Source organism: Amphiprion ocellaris, chromosome 2, assembly GCF_022539595.1.
Source record: "Amphiprion ocellaris isolate individual 3 ecotype Okinawa chromosome 2, ASM2253959v1, whole genome shotgun sequence".
NCBI classification, from domain to species: domain Eukaryota; kingdom Metazoa; phylum Chordata; class Actinopteri; family Pomacentridae; genus Amphiprion; species Amphiprion ocellaris.
In genome coordinates, this window is record NC_072767.1 from 35,443,464 (window position 1) to 35,462,847 (window position 19,384).

Consider the following 19,384-nt stretch of genomic DNA (forward strand, 5'->3'; position numbering starts at 1 on the left):
TACGTTACTGACAGTATAGCCAGTCCTGTGAAACAATGAGGAAGGTGCAGCCAGATGAAGGTAGCGTCTATGTGGACACACTGTGGAAAGGTTGGGCCTCCGTGAGTCTCGGAGGAGAATCACTGTAAGTTTCTTCGATCGGGGGGCAGAAAGATGCTAAAAGGTCTTCAGTGAACTGAGTTTTTTGTCTGCATGAGGTGTCAGTGTGGCACATGGCAGCAACATCTGAGTCTGTGAGAGACAAGGACAACATCCATGAGGTCAGTTACGAGGTACAAACAGGCAGCATCTCAGTTGGCACTGTTATCAATCCAGCCTTGTTGCAGCATTACAGAGCAGGGCCAAAAGTGATTGAACCAAAGAAACACCACTAAAAATATCTACTACTATGTAAAATATGGACTCGATACCAAGCTTTATGCCTGAAAGCTAGAATCTTTTAAAGTTAATTTTGGTACTGATGAACTTGGGAAGTAATTTTCAATATTTTTGGATATAAATGATTAATTGGAACAAAAAATTGTTGGGAGTTAGTCCACTAATCGAGAATACCTTAACATAATATAATTCCAAGGAGCATTTGTACCAACTACTGGCTTACTGAGTGCTTATTTATGACCTTATCCTACCATGCCTTTGCTTCTATTAGTCAACAATATGACCTTAGCAGATAGCATTAACTCTCTGCTCTAGGAACAGCACTTTTCTTAGGGGGAAAATGCTTTGTTATATGATTTCTTGCCCATTTTTACTAGCAGCGGTCAAATGACCACTGCTAACCTAACGGTCTGCAATGCGCAGTGTACAGACAAGAGTGTTTTGTTCTATTTCTAGCAAAACTAGCCACAACTTCAATGTGTCCCTGCTCCCCAAAGGTAGTCTGTGAAAAGTTAAAGTCTACAAAATGCAGAAGGTCATTTTGTTGTTGCAATATAGAAATCAACAATCATTTACATATGGTAAGAGTAAACTAAATTTTCTTCACTCCAACTCTAACAGTACTCCACTCTTTCTGAGACACCTGTGGTACATTTTAAACACACAACTATGTCTGAGGAAATCTGATACATAATGTTGTTAGACACTTAAAATAACAATCTGAGCCTGTCAGTTGCAAAAACAGCCCTTTACTTTGACACAGACAGTTCCCTGTAAATTACATTGTGGAAATATTGAGTCGATTCCAAATATTTTTGCCCCTTTTAATCATTTGCACGTAATAATATAGGAAAATAGGGTCTAGGTTCAAAAACACTAGAATTATCCTTTAAGATTTCAGCCTTGGTTGATTTGGCAACATGTCTGGGTATCTTGGTAACACTAAGTGCAGTTTTATACTCCAGCAAACAATCCTTCAGCAGTTCCTTTGTTAAACCCCAGAGTGTTTTGCCAGTGAAGCAGCCACAGTAAGAGATGTTGGGTTTGCATCAGTCGTAAGTTTAAACAGCTTTGATACAGGGTAAAGACAGTGAGGCTGTTATCAGTTACAAAAAACTACACTGGATTACATGCTGCATTGTTTCCTGGAAATCCCTCAGGCATGTGAAGGCAATCTGAAACCTGTGTGGAAATGGCATACTCCACCACCAATGAACTAAACAGAGACTACAGACAAGTGACAAATTAAAGCAAAAACATGAATCCTTGATGCCTACATTGAGGGGATTTGGTGGCGCTGTTATGTTTTGGTTGGCTTCATTCCTTCAGAAGAAAAGTTCTTTGCAAGTCAATGTTTTTTTTTCAAGTGATCGCTTTTATCCTAAGATTCAATGTTTCTAACTTGATGAGACTGGTCTCTCTTCAGGAAGACAATCCACAGGGCATACAGGGTCACAGAATGGTTTGAGATTAATAAAAATGATTTGATTCATATGCTGTGGCTTTTGCAGTCACCAGATCTCAACCCCACTAAAAAAAAAAAAAAAAAAAAAAAAACCTCTAAGATTTTGGACTGATGTATTCAACCGCACTCTTCACCACCACCATCAAATAAACAAATGTATTTTTTTGCTCTTATTTGTACTTACATAGAGCTGTATATACATTGACAGGCTAGAACTATACATTGTCAGTCATAAATAGCACCACAAATGGGGTTTGATTTCATGTAAATCTTATAAGGTTCAAGAGTGAGGCATGGTTTCCACTCTATTTCCATTCGCATGCAAAACAGCACATGCAGCTTATGACAATGTGCAGCACGTAAGCAAAGTAGCATGTGTACCACCAACATCTTAACGTACATATTTTATGCCATGGCTTGAATACAAATAGAAAAGCCTCTACAGTGTCTCTGCCAAGATTTGAAAGCTGTGGAAAGATTAAATCAAAGGTTATTACCACCTGCTGCTGTTTGATTATCGACTACAGATTCAGAGTCACATCAGCCATCTCATACAACACTTGCCCTCGACAGGGTCGCCCTGCCCTCACTGCTACTTAACAAGTGGCACATCAAAACAGCAAAATGGAGTGTAGCCTTAGTCACACCATTAACAACACCCAACAGTGATGTGAGGTGATATTATTATTACTGTGATATTTTTCTCACATGCAGAAAGCAGCCTTATATTAATGTATTTGGTTGTTAGTTATGCACAACAAGATCACTATGCATCTGTTGCCTCAACATACTGAAGGAATAATTCATTGTCTCGAAGTAAAGCTGGCCATAGGCCAAAGATTAAATTGTGAAAAATGCATTACATTTCTGCCACACACATCTAAAGCCGGATTTTTTTTTATTGACATACGTACCCGCCGGCCGCCAGCTAAAGTTTTCCTCATTTTGGCAGATCTTGAGCTAAACTGATACAGCTGAATGATACAACACTCAAATGAGTTCTTTTCAAGCTATACCCCAGAATGACCCAAATCACTTTTTGTCTGCTTGTCTAATTACCCAACTTTAGCTAATGACTGCACCAAAAAAAAAAAATGTTGAGCAGACGAGGTCATAATGGGGGACTCTAATGTGATGTGATCACATGCCAAGAGAAGCAGAAAATAGCTCCCAATTTTCTGCCAAGAATTAGGGAAATGTTAAAAAAAAATGTCCACGAATTAGTAGAAACATTATTAAGAATGGTGGCCAAGCTTCAGTAAGGTAAAAACAATTAACCAAAGATCCTGAAATAGCTTGATAATATGGTACTAACAGCCAAACAACAGGTTGGTGCAGGGGTGAGAAACTCACCAGCCTTTCTCCTTGAAGTGAACAGCACCATTACTCCACTAAAAGTTTACAAGATAATTGATTGCTTGAATGCTGATGTAGCAGACACGCAAAAAGCCTCCATCTTGATTTAAATCGGCCACAGATGCAGCCGTAACTGCCTGCTGAGGTGTTCTTCCTTTCACTGGACACAACTATTTTCTTTACACAGGTATGCCCACAATAGATGTCAAATTAAAACTAGAATGCCCGCCGGATCTCTAGCCTAAATATTTGACCCATTTACTTCATGGACCAATTACTGTCACAACCTGTGTGGGAGGTTTTCTAACCATAACAACGGCTTTGCTCAATGTTACTTCCTGCACATTTTCATCGTTCTAAATTTTCACTGATAAAGGAACTTTCGTTTTTCCTATTGAGAGAGTTTAAGTGAGGTTTGTTATTGTGTGCACCATCTGATAAAAGCACAAAACATGCCTGCAGTTAGTAATAAAATGCACAAGAATTCACAAATTGAAAATCAAGTTATGTTTTTGATGGCACTTTAATATTTCTGCTTCATTGAGTTTTTACTTTTAATAACGCCTGACTACTCCTCCAATTTCAGAAGCAATAAAATATGTTTTAACAGACAACCTCACTGTCTGCATAAAACTAATACAAATATGATGAAATACATCAAAAATGGCTCAAAGGATTTCATGAGAATATACTTCTAAATCATAGGAACTATTGTCAAAGGCTCACAGTCAGCACTTAGACTGATCAGCCATCACATATAAACCTGTCTAAGATTGTATAAGTCCCCTTCATGCCGACAAAACAGTTTTGACCTGTCAAGGCATGAAGACAGGAGCTGTGGAGGTGTTCTGTGGTGGTACAAGGATGTTGGCAGCAGATCCTTTGTGTCCTGTGGGGAGAGCCTCTATGAATCAGGCTTGCTCCAACACATCGTGCAGATGCTCTATTAGATCTAGAGAGTACGGAGGCTGGGTCTACACCTCAGACTCTTTGCTGTGGTCCTCGAGCCATTCTTGAGCCACTCTTGTGGTGGAGTGCATTGTCCTGCTGAGGAGGCTTCTGTTGGGCAGTGTTGCTGCAATGAGTAAAGTGTGCTTTTTTTTGCAATACATTTAAGGCCAATTAATGATTTCCATGTACGAGTCTTCATCCACAAAGGTACGCACAATGTATTTTCAGTCATCCACCCAAATCCAACGGGGTAAGTATGGACCCATCAGATTATGTTAATTTTGTTGTTTTCTTATATGATATTTCTTATATCATTTCTTTTTGACAAGAAGTTTATGAGGGTGAGTTTTTTTACCTTGCTGACATGTTTCCACTACATCTGCAGTTCTTCTCAGAGCTTCATCTAACGTGTCCTTTTTATCAGGTTACCGGCCTGAATGATCTGTCAGAACTGATTCTGACAGAGCAAGGATTACTATTGTAACAACACATCATCAGTAGGGTAAAATTAACCTCTCACAACGGTCTAAACCTAGCTCATGTTCCCTATTAGTGGGCGAACCATCCAGCACTGCTTCCATTTGGAGACGACTGTGTCAAAATGTTCTGCTATTTGGAGTGACTGGAAAAGAAAAGAGCATGCCATAAAAACCACTTGAAATTCAACCTCCAATGCAGAGACGAGGATATAACACCGACAAGACTCAACATCAAGAATCGCAACTTGACCAAAAACGCAGCAAACATCATCAGCAAAACGAAAAAGGCCCTCTTCAGAGAGAGGATCAGAACCACAGAAAACAAATTAGAAAAAAATCAACACACAAATTACAGAGGAATTAAGCAGATTTAAGGAACGCTTCCCATTGGAACAAAACACACAGGAGCAAATAAGTACACAACTGGAACATGTATACGAAGAGGAATTCATGACAACAACAAAAAACGCTAGATCCGAAAATTAAACAAACTCAAGGAAAGAAAAAACAGAAACAAAAAAACACACATGGAATTCAATGAAAATTGTTTATGAAATCTGTCACAATGCACTCTCACAGAAACTGAAAAGAACGTTTTAACCAGAGCTCTAAATTTTGCCATCACGCCAACAAAAATACCACATGAAGGATTCATTTTAGCAACAGACCTGGCATGTAAAAAACTCCAGGACTAGGGACACAAAGCAGAACTCCACAGCACAATAGCAGGTATACTAAAATCTGCAAAACTTCCCCAAAGCAGTATCAGAAAGAAAGATTAAAAAGCAATAAACTCACTCAGACATGACAAGACCATCACTATCCTACCGGCCGACAAAGGATGGACAACAGTCATTGTGGACATGGCCACATATGAAAAACAGTTAACAAATATGCTAGAATATAGAAACACCTACGAATTTCTGAAAAAAAGACACCACAGAACAAAAGAAAAGGACATTAGAAATACTATCAAAACCCCTATTACAAAGCAATAAGATAACGCAAGAAGCGTATGACCACCTGATACCCACAGCCAATGTTACTCCCCGGATATATGGAACACCGAAAATACACAAAAAAGACACCCCACTACGCCCCATAGTAGACAGCATCTGATCAGTCACTTACAACTTTTCAAAAGCTCTGGTAGACATCATCAAACCCGGCGCCCGTATAGCTCAACAGGTTAAGCAGGCGACCCATGTACAGGGGCTGGTCCCCGATGCAGCTGGCCCGGGTTCGATTCCCGCTCGCGGCCCTTTGCTGCATGTCTTCCCCCGACTCTTCTTCCCTGTTTCCTGTCTCTCTCTCACTGCGCCTATCTAATAAAGCTGACAAAAAGGCCAAAAAAAAAAAAAGACATCATCAAACCCATCCTTGTTACAACAGAACATCATTGCAAGAACTCAAAATAACTGGCACAAGAACTGAACAATATTACAGTAAAGAAAGACGAGATACTCATATCGCACAACGTCATATTATTATTCACAAAAACCTCGGTTGACGTCACATTACACATTATACAGGAACGACTCAAGAAGGACAGGACTCCGAAAAATCACACAAACAGTTGAAGACATCACCACAGTACTACGGTCCATTGCCTAATCCACCTACTTTCAGTTTAAAGGAAAAATACAGAGTCAAAAAGAAGGTTCTGCAATGGGAGATCCACTATCGGCATCAAGGACCTGGAAACCAAAGCCATCCACACAGCACCCACACACTGCAGACTCACACTTTGGAAGAGGTACATTGATGACATCCTGGGAAAACATAAAATCTGGACACACAGAAAAATTCACAGACCATCTGAATAACATGGATGACACTGGCAACATATAACATGGAACACATATCTTCACACATGAAGAAATAAACTGGACCATATCATTTTTGGACATGAACATTCATCACCGACACGACGGCAGCATAAAAATCACAGTTTACCGGAAACCCACTCACAGGGACCAGCACCTCCTCAGGACATCAGAGCACCCCACAGCACACAAACTTTCAGTTGTCAGGACACTGTATGAATGAACCGGCATCGTAACGGACGATAAAGACAGACAGGAGGAGGACAAACACATCAAGAACACACTCACACACTGTCAATATCCAATATGGGCAATAAGCTAAGGAAAATAAGTCAGAAAAAAAGAGAAGAAACAAAAAGAAAGGGAAACAAAAAACAGACAATAAAAAGAGACAATCACCATTCCATACATCCGAGGAATAGCAGAATCCATATAACACACAATAAAAAAAACACATCAACACAGCAGTAAAACCCCACACCAAACTCCAACAGCTACTAGTACACATTAAAAACAAAATAGAACCAGACAACAAATGTGATAACATATATGAAGCACCATGTAGATCATGCAAGAAAACATACATAGGAGAAACAGGTAGAGCATTCAGTGCAAGAAAAAAGGAACACCAGACAGAATGTGAAAAAGAGACAGCAGGACGACTCACAAGAACACGAAAAGAAAAAGCCGATCCAGAAGACAAAAAAAATCTGCCATCACAGACCACTGCAAGAGAAACAAGAGAAACAACCATATTATGGACTGGGATAAGGGCAAAATTATAACATCAGAGACCAACAAGCACAAGAGGTGGATAAAAGAGGCCATTGAGATCAGGAAGCGGGCCAATAATTCCATGAACCGGGATGAGGGGGTCTCTCGCACACCTGGGACTCTCTCCTCCAGAGACCATCAGATGGTGGGGGGCATGGCCGGCCTGACAGATTCTGACAGATTCTGTCAGGCTGGTCACCTGATAAAAAGGACATGTAATCACACGTCACATAACACTCCGAGGAAGACCGCAGACATAAAAACACACCCTTACTAACTTGTCGGCAAAAAAGAAATGCAAATCTAATACGGACCCATCAGTCTGCAGTGTAAAATTTGTGACAACCACTGCACATTTGCCAGGAAAACAAATGTTTGGTAATGAATACACGCTCTGTTACTGTTGTCTTTATAATTAATTATTAAGACAGTTAGAATTGAAGTGGACACTACAAGACTTAGGAGTATCTTTGATTTGTACATGATTTCCATCGACAAAGCTTAAACACAGTAAGAAGTCCCGTGCCATATCCGGCCACCATGCTAAGTACACCACAGGAATAATCACTGACATGGGGCTTCAGAGTAATCTGGAACCAGCTGCTGTGTCCTTGTGTGTTCTTCTGCATTCAGTATAAGAAGAAATGCAACCAGACATGGCCCTGTTGTAGTATGAACAGAGCTGTGTGCACAGTCTGTGCATACAGACAACAAAAGTAAGAGCTGGCTATTAGGTGGGTGGTACGCACCAAAGTAACATCTACATGAGTGCCAAGACCCAAGGTTTTCCAGCAGAACATTGCACTGTAACACGATCATCAGTGTTACTCACCCAACCTGTCAGTGATTTAATGTGTGGCTGATTAGTGTATCCTGCTGTCATTAAATTCTGTTGGTTTAAATAAACTTACTGTCGAATTAATCAAAAATAAAGAATGGCTGGAGCGCTGTGAATATTTACACCTCCATGTTAGGACATAGAAGGAAAAAAAATCACAGTAAGGGGAGGAGTAGGTTTTATTATGGCTCATTGACTTTGAGCTATGCAGTGTTATTTTACTGCTCACTGCATGTGACTCTTCAACACAAATATGTTACAGAGAATAGGCGTCTTATCTAAGATTACTGCTTTGTCAACACAAGTGGCTGAGCACACTTTGTGGCAGCACAATAAAAGGTAGAGAAGGGTTGTAGTAAAGTGCTTTAACGAAAGACTTAGTACCGACTGAAAAACAGAGGGAGGCAGCTTTTCCCTTTTTGCTCTACAGCATCTTAAAACAGCAGAGCTCACTGGAGTGCAGAGCAAGAACGAAACAACTGGATGCCAGACAAGTGAAGACATTACCGATATGAGAGAAAATTAAGAGATGGGAGGAAAATGTTAGTCACTATCAGCAGTGGTTAAAGCAGAAGTTTCAGCGCAGAGCGAGCGTTGTGTAACTGGGAAAGCAGGGGTTGTATAACTGTGATGTCATCTGTGCTTCACTGACCTGCTGGCCCAATGACCTACTTTCTTCCTCCTCCGATCTAACTTAATCACAGCTTCACAGGCAACACCTTCCTCACCAATAACACGACACTCTGTCAACACAAATCCTTTAAAAGCTGAACATATCACACAGCAAGTACCTTCACAAAAGGTGTGTGAGGGGATCAAACTGCCTGCGTTTCACGTTTCCTCATTTTATCACATGATATGCGAAGACTTCCTGGAGTTCCCTCAGCCTTGGCAGGCACAGACGTCTAGGGAAAAAAAGCGATGCAGATGTGCTACTTTTCAGACGTCGAATTATCAGTTTTTAGTAATGTCAAGCACGTAGACTACCAGCTGGATTAAGATGCATTTTTCACCCTGGACCACATCAAGTCACACGCTCAAAACAGTCTTTTCTCATCATTTTTCTATTGCTCACACAGCACTGTTGAGTGTCTCTGGTCGTGCGTGTGTGTGTGTGTGTACATATGTGGGTGTGTGTACGCATACTCAGATGTAGGGCAGCAGAGCTCTGAGGATATGAGTCACTCTGAAGTGGATCTATGGCGCCGCTCGTCACGCACCCCGCCACACCCCACACTGAGATGCCAGCGCAGCAACTGTGCCAATGGGCAACACCATAGCAACCAGCCTCACCGTGCAGAGTAAAAATAGCCCGACCGAATTCCTTCACAGCTGATACTCCCTCCATCATACGCTGAGAATTATTCGACTACAGAGAGCGACTCCCTTTGTCATGAACTCGACTGTGGATGTAAAACAATGTGACGGGTCGACCTGCAGGATCACATGTGTGCTGTAAACATTACCGCACTGTTCTCTCATGCAGTGGACAACATTGTACATCATTTAGACGGAACCAATCACAAGCAGTCTCTCCCATCCATATTCCATTATAAAGCAGATTCTCTCCATCAACGAGAGTGCTTTTACTATTAGAGGGCATAGGAAACAGAGCAGATACTGCACAGGTAGCTTTCTCTTTTTAACCAGTAAGCTCATGAATTCAAATAATAGAAAACATATTAAATGTATCAGATGATGGACATTCAAATGTAAACCAAAGATGATCTTATGCAGTATAACCACCATGGATACACCTATTATAGCTTAACACTCGAGTGGACAGGATTATACTGTTGCATATTAGAATACTAGTCTAATGAGGGCAGAAACTACTTGTTGATATGCAAAGGCTGGAGCAGCACATATCAATACAGAGTCAGACCATAGCCTCAAACAACTTGCCTTACCATGCCTCCTTAAAGTGAAAATGTCAGGACGAATCTGTTTTTCGTGCACAATTTTAGCAAAAAAAGCCTTTCCATTATGTTATAGGCAAAAAAAATACATGATTGTTTGATTTACATTTTTGTGAAAGGCTATTTTGTCCAAAACATTCATACAGCTGATTAGTAGGTAAAATGACATTTCTTCAGTAAAGTTACTATAATTTCATAATTTGGGACATTTTCTAGGTGTCTTTCTATTTTAACAACCAGTGACTACAAAAATGACTGTCAAGCTTAAACAGTCAAATTATGCATAAATACAGGTTCATAGTCATATTCTGGGGGGCTACTAGAATGCTTTAATGTTCAAATGAAAATAATGTTTCTGCCTTAAGGTCCCCAAAAGCCTAGTCTGCGTTGACTGGTCAGAAGGGGCGATAAAAGTGTGGCTGTAACCCCTGATTTATGTATGTGCTAAATCAGAGAAGCCGTGTAGACAGACCTCACAAATCAACTGTCTGTTGAGTTAACCTGAATGGTCTTTTAGCCCATCAGAAATCTCTAAGGACTGTCTAGACTCCTTAATTTTAGAGAAAAATATAAGTCCTATATAATTGTAGTGTAACAAAAATTGAGCTAGTCATCAGATAATTTCCCTAAAGTTCCTCAAACAAATGCTGTTTTTCTGGATCTTTAAACCCTAACAACAGACAGCACTGTCTAGCAGATCTTGTATCACATGACTACGTAAACACTGGTTTCATAGCAACAGTTGTGTTTCCCTCATCATTCAAGTCCCACACCGACACCTGAGAACTGGGGATTTGTGAACCATCAACGACCCCAGATGTCAAAACATGGCGCACGGCTTTAGAGGATTTCTAGAAATTCAGACAACTGTCTAAACCTGAAAAACCCACTTGGTAACATCATCCTTTATCCTCTACCACAGAGACAGACTTGGTACTCAGATTAGATGCAGATAAGGAAGAGAGGAGTGTTTATTTTGCTCCAAGTGCTGGGAAATATCTAGGATAATATTATGCAGTTTTAACAACCAGCAAGCAACACACTCGCTGCCAAGCAGGTCACACAAATCAACAACACTTTAATGAATAAATTACTCAGTCACACATCCTGCGAGCTGCAGGTTCAAGGTCTGCACATCCTGGTGGCATCCATATAGGAATTAAAGATGTTATTCTCTCAGTTTACAGGCAGAGCTCTTCGCTGGAAGATGAGGATGGTTTTAATAATGTCATGGCCATTTGGCCTGTAAGCAATAAAATCCACAACACAAGCTGGTCAACATTGCCTACCATACTGCTGCACAGTTGTACCAACCAAACTCTCAACGCTGGGCAGCCAGCTGTGTTTCCACTCATTGCACACACATCCGCAGGCCCAACAGCACAAAAGGAGTCTTTGTTTTGCATTTTCACTCCACAGCACACAGACAGGAATGTTTGAGAGGCAAGCAGCAGCGGTTGGCAGGGGCCCCTCGACTGCTGCTGGCCTCCTGTCCCAGAGGAGCAGGACCTCAGCCAGGGGCCTCATACTGATGCCAAGTGGGTCAGTGGAGTTCAGAGGGACGAGTGGCGGCACAGGAGAAGCGATCAAGAGTGACTGTGGACCTCCAGGCCAGCAGACCACAGTCTTCGGTCAAAATGTATGACTGACATTTGACCATCAGCATTTAATCTGGTATATAAATGACATTAAGAATTGACATTTTGCTCTTACCATATAAAGTAGAATTGCTTGAAACCAGTCGAACAATCCAGTAATCCTTTTACTTGACTTTGTTCTTTGTGTGCATTTGGCCTTGTCCTTTTCCAGAAGACTTTGCACTACATTATGTTTTTCTCCACAGACTAACATCACAACACACCCAAACCCACATTGTCCAGGCCGAAATCGCACTTTATTGACTGCAGTTAATCTCAGATAAAGAGAACATTTCCAATGTCTGCCACTTCATGATCTTAAATTAAGCATCACTCGTCACACAGAACTCACAAAACAACTATTATGGAATCGGATAATCTCACAAGGACTATTTGGAGCAGCGCTGTAGTAAATGCTTCTACTTGTCAGGATTAGTGCTAAAACAATTAATTGCTTTTTCAACAGATTATAGAATTAAAGCAGCAACGATTATAAGAACTGATTAGTCATTCATCAAGCAAAAATTGGCTAATTCTAGCTTCTGATATGTGCAGATTTGCTGCTTTTCTTTGCACTATAAAAACAGTATCTTATCTAAGAATAAACTGTGTGAGGTGTTGACCACAAGCAGAACAAACTGCGTATGAAACATTAACTTGGCCTCTGACAAATTGTAAATACAATGTCTCATTATTTTGATGTTAATTGACCATGTGAAAAACATTACAGTCACAATTTCACGGTTGAAAAGAATCTTGTGCATAATAAACAGTTCTTACGCATTCTAGTCCCATACACCTGTCTCATGTTTGAACAAAATATTTCCACAATAGAAACTAATGCTTGTAAGCCACAAAACTATCATTTAAAAAGGGAATTTTGCAGACTTTATGTGTAAAAATCTCTTATCTGGTTTTGTTGTAAGTCCAGCTGCATCTGCAAAAAGAAAAGTTATCCTCATGGACCTGTATGTGGTCTGATAAATGTACTCAAAGAATGTTATTTGTTAGTTTATAATTAGCAATTTCCAGCCTTCTCAGCAGTTTTTGCGATCATACTATCACTATGTTATGTCAGTAAATGGTTTTAAAATCCAAATGTTAATATGTATGTTCCATTCTTCATCTGCTATTAGGTTGCCAAATAAATGCCAGAAAATTGTAGCTTTAGGTAATTTAGCTCATACAACTCCAAAACCCAACAAGTTTAATGCACAACACTGTATTCAAGCTGCAATGCAAGTAGGGCCGTAGTTTCTGGTTGGTTGATATTCTCTCATTTGACCAGATTCTCAAGAGTCAGACGAATGTCTGTGTTGCTTTCATAAGGAAAACAGCACTACAATAAAAGCCTTCCAGGATTAATCCATTATATTAAGTTCATTGACTACCTGTGACACAACCACATTTTCACAACTTTAAACTTGTCCAACCAAAAAGAGACTGGTAGGTTGAACTTACTAAACATTTACTTGGATTTGACTCCAAACAAACTGACACTATGTCAATGAAGTTGTTGGATGGCTGCATTTTTTTAAAACGTGGCCAAAAAGTCGACTGTAATCTTTGCAAACAACACTTTGCATATTACAGCTCAACAACTAACATGGGATGTCATGTAAAAACAGCAGGCTAACTTGTGTTACATTCCCCAATAGTTCTCGGGCTGGAATAATGAAGTGATATTGTTCTACTTTCAGATATCATACAATATGGGAAGGCACATGCTGCTCTGCTCCAAGTTGAGGTTAAAATGATTTAATATGCTACAAATATTAGCTTTTTGTGCTTATTTATCGTTTATTTGGTCTCATAAGGTAAGAGATAAAGTGTTGGCTATGCTGGCTACCTACTTTATACACCATGAAAAGTGCTTGTACGGTAATTTTTTAAAAATCTGAATTTTATATTTTAAAAAACAATCACAGGAAGAACAGTCTGTGTACTGAAGTGAATGACTGCGAGACCAGGACTTGTTATCACTTCTCACTTTCTCTCTAAGCTATCATGTTACATGGAAATACTGCTGGATTTACAGCACAGCTGTTGAGTTTAGCTTATGTATATGCTGAGTTTGCCAGACAGTTTGCGGTTATAAAATAAGCAGTTTAGCGCAGAGCTGCAGATTGAGAAATGGCTATGAGGTAGCTGCTAGTTAACATGAACTAATGCGCTAGATTTCAGTCACTATTTCATACATGTTCTGCTGTCTGGCAACAAAAACTATGTAAATAAGAACAGCTTTATTTCAAATATGACTATTAAAATTCAATATATGTGCGTACAGATGGCAGGAGAGATGCAAAAAGATGTAAACACCAGCTGAGTTTAGGCTGAACTGAAGCACAACTGCTGACATGAAAACACAATAACCTACAACCAGTCATTTGACTAAATGACTGAAGTCAGATTCCATACTTTCCCACAGAGTAGCAACTCTGCATATTAAAAACTATTTCAATCAATACCTAAGGCTAATCTTGGTTAATGCAAGGCACATCGGTCAAAATTATGAAAGACATGAAAGATATACTGTGCATTTACTTATCTAGATATGATGCCACTGCACTGAACCTCAGGAGAACTTAGCAAAACACAATATGTACTCAACTAACACAGACACATCCACAGCTAGCACGGACAGCAATTTTAATAATACGGGCTAATGAAGAGTATCAGCAGACAAAGACCAAGAGAACTGAACCAGTTTTATAGCAGCCTCTCCTTACGAGGAAATTATCTGAAATGTTCCAGTGACTCAGTCAACACGATTTTCATTCCATATTCATTATTTTCATGATGACAGGCTGCAAATCAAAAATAGAACATTACTGTAAGAGCTCCCGATGAATTAGACATCAAACATCTTAATTAGCCCAGACCGTCCATCTCTGAATATGAATAAGCTTTAAACAGTCTACTGCTGTAACCAAGAGCAAAATTTAGAAATAAGCTACTGAGCTTATTTCTAAATAAACCTACCTTTTGTCTCAGAGTGATGGTTAATTAGTCAACCGCTTCACTTCATGACGGATGAGTGTAGTTAAATCTTGCCTGAATTCTTCACCTGTTGAACAGAAAGACAAAAGCTAAATTTACAAAATGAGCGGCTCAGAGCAAATAAACTCATTACTGAATCAGAATTAAAACATCTGGGTCATCGCGAGCCTCCCACAACACTGCAGAAATAAGAGAACAGCTCTGAAATCACACACACATGCACACGCACACACACGCACACGCACAATCACACGCATTTCTGTTCGAAGTTCATTTACAGTCCAAGTGTCTGGACCATCAGCTGGGAAAGGGGTCTGTTTCCAGGCAATGTAAACATAAGCATCTGTATTAATATACTTTGCGTCGCTTGAAGGTTTGAAAAAGTAATGTTGAGGGTGCGTGTATTTGAACGCCACAACTTGGTAGCTTACTAACCCTCCTCATGACTGAGGACTTTATCATAGTGGCACTTTCATCCCATCATAAAGTGGAGTTAATTTCATATTGGCCTTGAACTATTACATTTATCTGAAGGATTCGTGCCATGTTGTAAACACCTGTGGACTTCTGAATTTATCTCGACCTCAGATAATTTAAATTAATGTATCAGAACCACCAAGTGCTTGATTAAAGCTGGAGTGCAAGACTTTTAACAAATGAAGGTCCTTCACATTCAAGCCAAATGAGTTCACAAAATGCTGATTAGGCCTATCAGGCTACAGCAGCTAAGAGTACGGCATAAAACCTAGGATAAGTTGAAGAAAAGTTTCTAATGCTCCAGATTAAAAAAAAAAAATGTTTTAGACAAATGATTATAGTTTAAAAAAGAAAATGATTCATGGCGAAGCAATTGACATAAACATGTGTCGACAGTGTTTGTGCATTTATGGTTACTGCCACCCTGCTGGTTTAAATGAAACGACTAAGGTTGTGTTCCAAACTGCATATTCAGTCTTCTCACTTTCAGTACATAGTCAAGCTGCCCTTATAAAGTTTGCACTGTTGCTTGCAGTATGCATACAACTGAGACATAGTACTTTATCACACTGTGCTTTAAACCGATTTGCTTGTATGTCTGTCTGCAGCGTGAAATAAACCATCCCATGTGCACTCTTTGGTGTTGGCTAAAGCTTGTTTATATCCAAGCAGACACTGATGTATGTATATGACGCATCTTTCGCTGCACAGACGATTATGGGTCAAAACAGTCAGAAAAGCATACTGGCTTGGATCCTGCAAAATGTGACTAGATGTAGCAGAACATCCTTGCGTTTGACCTGGTATGTATTTAGACATATCAAATCTTCTCTGGCATACTATGTAGAATGGTAGTATGGGCACTGGAACACATCCTAAGCATTAGTTTATGCAAATGTCTATTACTTCTACTCATTAATTACTATATTCATATTCAATATTTTTTCAGCTATTCAGTTGCTTATTTAGTCTGTTTTAGAAGGAAGATAATAGTGAAAAACAGTGCAAGGTAGAATCTTTCACGTGCACATTTTGTCAAACAACAGAATCAAAAATATAGAAACATTAAATCTACAGTAATAGAAAAAAGTAATCAATGTAATATTTCAGCACTAAATGGGTAACTTTTCTATTTGCCCGACTATCCTTAACAAGATTTAGTAACGTGTAGCCGATAGGATACAAACAGCTATGCCTCCACAAACCATAGTGTGTGAATTTGTCGAGAGACAGTGAAGTACAGGGTTGTCAGCATCAGTTTAAAAGCGTGGGGTTGGCTTAGTTAAACTTGGCTCAAGATGCAGCTAGAGCCTACTCTTCATATTTCAGCACCAAGAAACTCTGATGGTGCGAATCTTGTATTTATGTGCTTATTGTAGCATTTCCTCATTTCTTCGCTCTATAGCCACTCCAGCTGCTCATACTGCATGATATGTTAACATTACATGTTAAACAGGTTCAGTTGCAGACTCCAAAACAAATTGATTTGCTCATGTCTAATTTGAGTAATAAAAGAACCGTTAACAATTACGCTGATGTTCACACTTCTACCCACATTGCTTTTTAGAAAAAAAACCCAGAAGACTTGACCCAGTTTTTTTTATCATAGCAACATCTGATAGCGTCATTCTAAGACAGTTTTCGATTGCCCCTGATCTCCATGTAGGTCAACTTTTTCCATTTTTGCAAGAATCAACTGCTGTCTGAAAGACATGCAGTGTTACTTTTGCTGTCTCAAAGCACATCTCTTGTGCTTGTGTTTATTACTTTATTTAAATGATCATAAGACACTAGAGACACAATGCCAACATTAGTTTTGTTCCATTTTATTGTTGGCTAAGTCTCCTAAATGTTCATATTTGTTCTAAATTCAGTGCATTTTTCTCCATTTTAGCTGTATTGCTGAAATAAAAAGGAGTTCTACATCAAAGAGCAACATAACAGCAGGGCTGTACCGTGTGGTAATATTGTAGTACTTGTGATTAGTAATAAAAACCTCATTCTGGGCAAACATAAATCAGAGTGACTAAAGAATTTGAGAAATTTACAAATGTGTAGTTCAGGCCTATATCTGCTACATAAATGCAGTCATTAGCTCAGTAACCCATTTTTACTAGTTTAAAAGTTCAACATCAAACAAGTCTCCAGCTTCACCTCATCAGTTTGCATTATTGCTTCATCGTTGCACATACTGAGACAAACTCCAAAGAGATCTGCTGTTTGCCAAGTAATGAAACATTACTTTTGATGTGTTAGGCCACGCAGAGAAATAAGTGCTGACAAAGTCTGCGAATCTGATTTATGTCTTCAAGAGGAAAAACCCTCTCAGCTTTCAGACAAAGGTCAGTGTAACAGAAACAATCCTGTGTGGCAAAAGGATTTCTCTGCAGTTAATGCTGCTGTCAGTGGACGTAGTAGCCTTAGAGCTTGAAGGGCAGTGGAGAGAAGCCAGCTGAATGGATTACTGATCTCTTGTGGATATCTGGTTCACAAAATTGTTAAAAACATGACCTTCTTAGCCCACACAGTTTCTTGAACAATATTTGAATGTTATCAAAATCCCAATATGACTAGGTACTACATCTACTTCACAGGAAAAGAAAGGAAAATGTGTCACAACATACCATTACAACGAAACATTGTGGTGCTACAGAGATGCCACAGTCTACTAATCATATCCTCCAGACACAACGGAACGTTTGTTTGACAGAAAAATCACATCATTATTTCTGTATTTGTTTCAGTGGAAAAGATATGCAAAAGTTGCCATTCCTGCTAAAATCATGACTCATATGGCACTCAAAATATCTGAAAAAATAATTGCAATCTGATTTTTTGGGGTTTTTTGCATATCGTTCAGCCCTGCTACCCTGTGTATAAAAGGGAAATTATGAACCACTATGGCACTTAATTAGCTTAGGGATTCATAGGCTGTGTGCACATGTTTTAGTACTATGTAATATAGTGGGATAGTGGGTTACATGTAGCTTCAGTACAATGAACATGGCCATTGTAGTGTCTGTCTGGTTATTTTAGTAGATGGCTTCATCAAGTATACACACTGGGCATCTTTTCAACAAATGCTATTGTACCACATCATCATTTAACAGCAAACATGACAATAAAACTGAAGCTCCACAGGAAAAAGATAACTCATTTTAACAGCAGTATTGAAGCTCTAATGTTGGAGTCTGCCTATAAATTGATGTGGCGCCAACCTGATCTAATATAGTAAACTACAACACATCAATCGAACTGAAATTTCTGTGTTACATGGTGCCTTTAAATGTATGTTTCACATTTCAAATTAAAACTGTCAGCATTTTAGGTCAAGTGGAGTCTTCTTGTACTGTATTAGCCGTCATTTTCAAAAACAACCTCCAAAAAGTCTCCACCGATGCAACAGTTTAAAAAAAAAATACTACACCTTCACCTTTTAAAGTGAAAAGCAACAGATTCGATGGCATCAGATGGCATCACAGTCAGGTTTATCTCTGGCAAAGACTGAGTCAACACCCAAGGTGAATCCTAACCTTATGATCGCTGGTCCAACTGACTGCATCAAGCACAGGGTTGACCTTGACTAATAATATTAGTCATATATTAGATGAGACAATTTCAAAGATTTAAAGCATGAAAATCTTGTGAATGCAAATCTGGTGCTTGGATTCTGTGAAACTGGTTGCTGTAGCACTGATGTGGCACTGAGAAGGCAGATTACCCCAAGGAAATAATGATATAGGAGTCATCCCTGTGACACTATGAATGTGCTGTTCACATTCAAAGCTACTGCACGGAGCCCAAGGGCTTGAAGATTACACGGTCATTGACAGTCAACCTTTTATTTCATCTGTGCTGCAGAACCAAAATGTGAAATCTGCCATATGGAGAGCATTGTTTTTCAAGCTTCAGCATTCATTAGCATGTCTCTAATCACTAAGGAGCGCTGCAGTCTGCTGACTATCAGTATCAACCAGGGATAGACAGAACCAGTAGTACCACCACCTCTTATCAGTCCTATGAATGACTGAAAGCTGGCTGCATTGTCCAAAGCCAGAGAAAATCGCATCCAAATCAACACAGGCTCTTCTGTATCAGAGAAGTCTGATATGACAGGCGTTCAGTAATTACATTATTAGGCACAGCACATAATAATGTAATCTGCATGTGTTCCTCTCCCTCCCTAATAGCTGATGGTGTTATCCGTCCCACCTCCTCCCCTGTTTAAAGGAAGCTAATTTGCTATGCTCCACTGCCAATTTTTTGCCCACTTCTTATTACTGC

The 19,384-nt window shown here is 39.5% G+C and overlaps 1 protein-coding gene across 10 annotated transcripts in view; it reads right to left on the reverse strand.

The window, feature by feature from the left end:
- Nucleotides 1-19,384, reverse strand: part of clocka (clock circadian regulator a) — a 37,178-nt gene that overhangs the window by 13,468 nt on the left and 4,326 nt on the right. For 6 of the 10 annotated variants that reach the window (XM_035948855.2, XM_035948853.2, XM_035948854.2 and 3 more), the window contains exons 2-3: nucleotides 14,606-14,690; nucleotides 4-231 (exon numbers count right to left, since the gene is read on the reverse strand). The gene's annotated coding sequence lies outside the window, so the exon portion shown is untranslated. Of the gene's footprint in view, nucleotides 1-3; nucleotides 232-7,122; nucleotides 7,182-8,858; nucleotides 8,973-14,605; nucleotides 14,691-19,384 lie in introns of all 10 variants that reach the window. The other 4 variants (XM_055016940.1, XM_055016943.1, XM_035948849.2 and 1 more) reach the window with 3 other exon arrangements.